The sequence below is a fragment of the Scyliorhinus torazame genome, chromosome 1 (genome assembly GCF_047496885.1).
Source record: "Scyliorhinus torazame isolate Kashiwa2021f chromosome 1, sScyTor2.1, whole genome shotgun sequence".
Taxonomy (NCBI): Eukaryota; Metazoa; Chordata; class Chondrichthyes; order Carcharhiniformes; family Scyliorhinidae; genus Scyliorhinus; species Scyliorhinus torazame.
In genome coordinates this window covers 108,833,975-108,839,113 of record NC_092707.1, presented here as the reverse complement: position 1 = coordinate 108,839,113, position 5,139 = coordinate 108,833,975, and positions in this window count along the sequence as shown.

Below are 5,139 nucleotides of genomic sequence, written 5' to 3'. Positions count from 1 at the left end.
TTATCATGGCCAATCCACCTAACCTGCATATCTTTGGACTGTGGGAGGAAACCGGAGCACCCGGAGGAAACCCACGCACACACGAGGAGGATGTGCAGACTCCGCACAGACAGTTACCCAAGCCGGAATCGAGCCTGGGACCCTGGAGCTGTGAAGCAATTGTGCTATCCACAATGCTACCGTGCTGCAGAATTAATCTGGATTTGTCAGTTTACGGCTAAACCATATGCTTTCAAATCTGCACCGCTTGGACTTAAGGGAGCAGAGATCAGGTCTATAAAAGGGGAACAGCCAGGGTGCAAGAGAGCAATGGTTTCACTGGGGAGTAAGATACCAAATGTGATGATGAGGACGTGCTTGAGTAAATCGGTAGCTGGTGCTGAATCAGTGATAAAAAAGGAGACTAGATAGTTGGGATTTTGAAAGCACCACTGTAAGTGAATTGGGGAATAGTTTTTTCCGAGGGGTGAACACAAGGAGCTGGGAGCATGCAAAGGGAATGCATGTGGGTGATGAATAATACAAGGAAGTGATCAGAGATGACTTTATCAATCATTGATGCATTGGACTAGTAAGATCATGTGCGATTGCAAGGCCAAGGGGTGGTTGTGAATATAGGTTGGGGGGTTTACATAGAGGAGGCATTTAGCGAGGATAAGAAGGCCATGAGAGAGAGAACATGATGAGCTGAGAAAGATTGGAACCACTGTGGGTGAGAAGTTATTTGGTGCAGAGGCGGAGGGAGGAAAGCAATTTAAATATCTGTGCGTTTTGATCATGTGTGGCGAGTAGAGAATGGGGGTTTTAAATGGTGTGGTGGGATGAGACAAGATCAGATGCTCTAAAGAGGAGAAAGTACCAGAGAGGTCAGGTCAAAGTGCCATACTGCCACCGGGTTGGTGATAACAAGGCGAGTGGTGGAAGATATTGTTACATGGAGAGGCTCAATTTAGAGGGAAGATGTCATCATCAATCACCCAGTTTCATCAAGGTCCTAAGTTCAAGTCATTAATATATATCAGAGAGAACAGGGCCGAGTAGTTGCTGAATCTATTTTTACCCTCCCCATTATGAAGGGGATTGCTGTAGAGATGATAATATTCTTCCCTTGGCTTTCTGTCAGTGTTGTTTTCCTTCAGTCTCCTGTGTGAAGCTGCTGTGATTGTTGGCCTGATGCTGACCACATCCCTGTGGCCGATGCTATCAGTTCAATGCAATGTTTGTACTGAGTCACTGGGGAAAAGCGGCAACAACCCAGACATCCTGACCTCAAAACATCTTCAAGGTGAAACCCATAGTGGTAAACGGAGCTCTGGGAAGCTAGCAGAGAGAGAGCTTCCACCAATACCCTGTGGTGAATCTTCCCATTGTTCCCATTGGTTTCTGTTGGGACGTGGGCACAGTGGATTCCGCCCATTTATTAACCACAATACTGTTGATACTGAAATCTAGGATTGCCTGCCAAATTGAGCTAAATTACCCAATGCCAGTTGTCTTGGAGTCCTTCATAAAGGTCTGTCACGATAACTCAATATGGTGTTGGTTGATCAGGAATAAACACAGACCCTGGTGCTGATTATCGGCAGTTGTGTATCCATCTGTCAAGTTGTCACTTGGGAATTCTCTCTCTATATCGCACTATGTCCTTCAGGACTCTTCTCATAACCTACTTCTTTCACCCGGGATTTGCTCAGCCTCACTGCCATGAATATCTTCTTCTTTCACTCATTGACCACCTTTAATTGCACCTCTGTGAAGCTCCTAAAGAGCTTAAAGGCACTACACATATACAGGTTGTTGCAAATATTTTTCTTTCATCTTTTGCAATCTCAGAGAGAAAGCTGCCTTGACCTTTCAACTCTGAATCCTGATTGTAAATCAGGCGAAGACTAGCAGCAAAACTGTTATTATTGCTAACCTGAGGACAATTCATAATTGCAAAATTGCCCGTAGGTCAGGACTGATGGAAGTGGCAACATGTTGTGTTTGAAGTAGAGACAGGAGTGCTGGGAATGAGGTTCATTGTTGAGAGAGTTGTCGTCAGGAAGCGTTCCCTGGTCCAACTGAGCTCCATCCGGATGCTGCAATAATATTCTCTCCCCTGTCTGACGACATTTCAACAATGTCAACAAGGTAAAAAGACAACAACTGACATCAGAGGACACAGCTGCAGTACTTTATCCACAAGGCCCAGTCAAGTGATGGCAACAGCTGCATTTTCATTTCATGTATTATTTCAGGGTTATTCTCTGGACTTTGCTTTTCCCTTTAGTCTGACTGCCCGTTTCCGAGGGACCAGGTCCGAGACCCTGGGCCCGAAGGACCAAGTCCGAGACCCCGGGTCCGATGGACCAGGTCCGAGACCCAAGGTCCGAGGGACTAGGTCCGAGACCCAGGGTCCGAGGGACCAGGATACGAGACCCCGGGTCCGACTGCCCAGGTCCAAGACCCCGGGTCCGAAGCACCAGGTCCGAGACCCCGGGTCCGAGGGACGAGGTCCGAGACCCCGGGTCCGAGGGACCAGGTCTGAGAGCCCGGGTCCGAGGGACCAGGTCTGAGACCCAAAATCCGAGACACCAGGACTGAGGGACCAGGTCCGAAACCCCGGGTCCGAGACTCTGGGACTGAGGGGGATCCGAGACTCTGGGACTGAGGGACTATGTCCGAAACCCCGGGCCCGAGACTCCAGGACTGAGGGACTAGGTCCAAGATCCCGGGTCCGAGACTCCGGGACTGAGGGACTAGGCCCGAGACCCCGGGTCCGAAGGACCAGGTCCGAGACCCCGGGTCCAAGGGACCAGGTCCAAGACCCCGGGTGCGAAGGACCAGGTCTGAGACACCAGGTCCGAGTGCCCAGGTCCGAAACCCTGGATCCGAGGGACCAAGTCCGAGACCCCAGGTCCGAGACACCAGGACTGAGGGACCAGGTCCGAGACCCCGGGTCCGAAGGACCTGGCCTGAGACCCCGCGCCCGAGACCCCGGGTCTGAGTGCCCAGGTCGGAGAACCAGGGTCCGAGGGACCAGGTCCGAGATCCCGGGTGCGAGTGCCGAGGTCCGAGACCCCGGGTCCGAAGGACCAGGTCCGAGACTCCGGGTCCGAGTGCCCAGGTCCGAGAACCCGGGTCCGAGGGACCAGGTCCGAGACCCCGTGCCCGAGTGCCCAGGTCCGAGTCCTTGGATCCAAGGGACCAAGTCCGAGACCCCCAGTCCGAGACTCCAGGACTGAAGGACCAGGACCGAGACCCCGGGTGCGAAGGACCACGTCCGAGACCCCGGGTCCGAGTGCCGAGGTCTGAGACCCCGAGTCCGAGGGACCAGGTCCGAGACCCCGGGTCCAAGTGCCGAGGTCCGAGACCCCGGGTCTGAGGGGCCAGGTCCGAGACCCGGGGCCGAGTGCCCAGGTCCGAGACCCCGGGTCCGATGGACCAGGTCCGAGACCCCGGGTCCAAGTGCCCGGGTCCGAGACCCTGGATCCAAAGGACCAGGTCCGAGACCCGGGTCCGAGTGCCCAGGTCCGAGACCCCAGGTCCGATGGACCAGGTCCGAGACCCCGGGTTCAAGTGCCCGGGTCCGAGACCCTGGATCCGAGGGACCTAGTCCGAGACCCGGGTCCGAGACCACGGGTCCAATGGACCAGGTCCGAGACCCCGGGTCCAAGTGCCCGGGTCCGAGACCCTGGATCCGAGGGACCTAGTCCGAGACCCGGGTCCGAGTGCCCCGAGACCCCGGGTCCGATGGACCAGGTCCGTGACCCTGAGTCCAAGTTCCCAGGTGCAAGACCCTGGCTCCGAGGGACGAAGTCCGAGACCCCGGGTCCGAAGGACCAGGTCCAGAATCCCACGTCCGAGACTCTGGGTCCGAGGGAACAGGTCCGAGACACCTGGGTCCGAGTCCCCGTGTCCGAGACCCGTCTCCGAGTGCCCAGGTCCGAGTCCCCGTGACCGAGGGACCAGGTCCGAGACCCCGGGTCCGAGGGACCAGGTCCGAGACTCTGGGTCCGAGTGACCAGGTCCGAGTCCCCATTACCGAGGGACCAGGACCGAGTCCCCGGGTCCGAGACCACGGGTCCGAGGGACCAGGTCCGAGACTCTGGGTCCGAGAGACCAGGTCCAAGTCCCCGTGACCGAGGGACCTAGACCGACTCCGGGTGCGAGGGACCAGATCCGAGACTCCAGGACTGAGGGACCAGATCCGAGACCCCGGGTCCAAAGGACCAGGTCCGAGTACCCGTGTCCGAGACCGGGGTCCGAGTCCCCGAATCCCCAGGTCCGAGGGACTAAGTCCGAGACCCGGTTCTGAGTGCCCAGGTCCGAGACCCCGGGTCCGATGGACCAGGTCCGAGACCCCGGGTCCAAGTGCCCGGGTCCGAGACCCTGGATCCGAAGGAACAAGTCCGAGACCCGGGTCCGAGTGCCCAGTTCCGAGACCCCGGGTCCGAAGGCCCATGTCCAGAATCCCGCGTCCGAGACTCTGGGTCCAAGTGCCCAGGTCCGAGACCCTGGGTCCGATGGACCAGGTCCGAGACCCTGAGTCCAAGTTCCCAGGTGCGAGACCCTGGATCCAAAGGACCAGGTCCCAGACCCCGGGTCCGAGTGCCGAGGTCCGAGACCCTGGATCCGAGGGACTTAGTCCGAGACCCGGGTCCGAGTGCCGAGGTCCGAGACCCCGGGTCTGAGGGACCAGGTCCGAGACCCGGGTCCGAGTGCCGAGGTCCGAGACCCCGAGTCCGAGGGACCAGGTCCGAGACACCGGGTCCAAGTTCCGAGGTCCGAGACCCCGGGTCTGAGGGACCAGGTCCGAGACCCGGGTCCGAGTGCCCATGTCCGAGACCCCGGGTCCGATGGACCAGGTCCGAGACCCTGAGTCCAAGTTCCCAGGTGCAAGACCCTGGCTCCGAGGGACCAAGTCCGAGACCCCGGGTCCGAAGGACCAGGTCCAGAATCCCACGTCCGAGACTCTGGGTCCGAGGGAACAGGTCCGAGACACCTGAGTCCGAGTCCCCGTGTCCGAGACCCGTGTCCGAGTGCCCAGGTCCGAGTCCCCGTGACCGAGGGACCAGGTCCGAGACCCCGGGTCCGAGGGACCAGGTCCGAGACTCTGGGTCCGAGAGACCAGGTCCGAGTCCCCATTACCGAGGG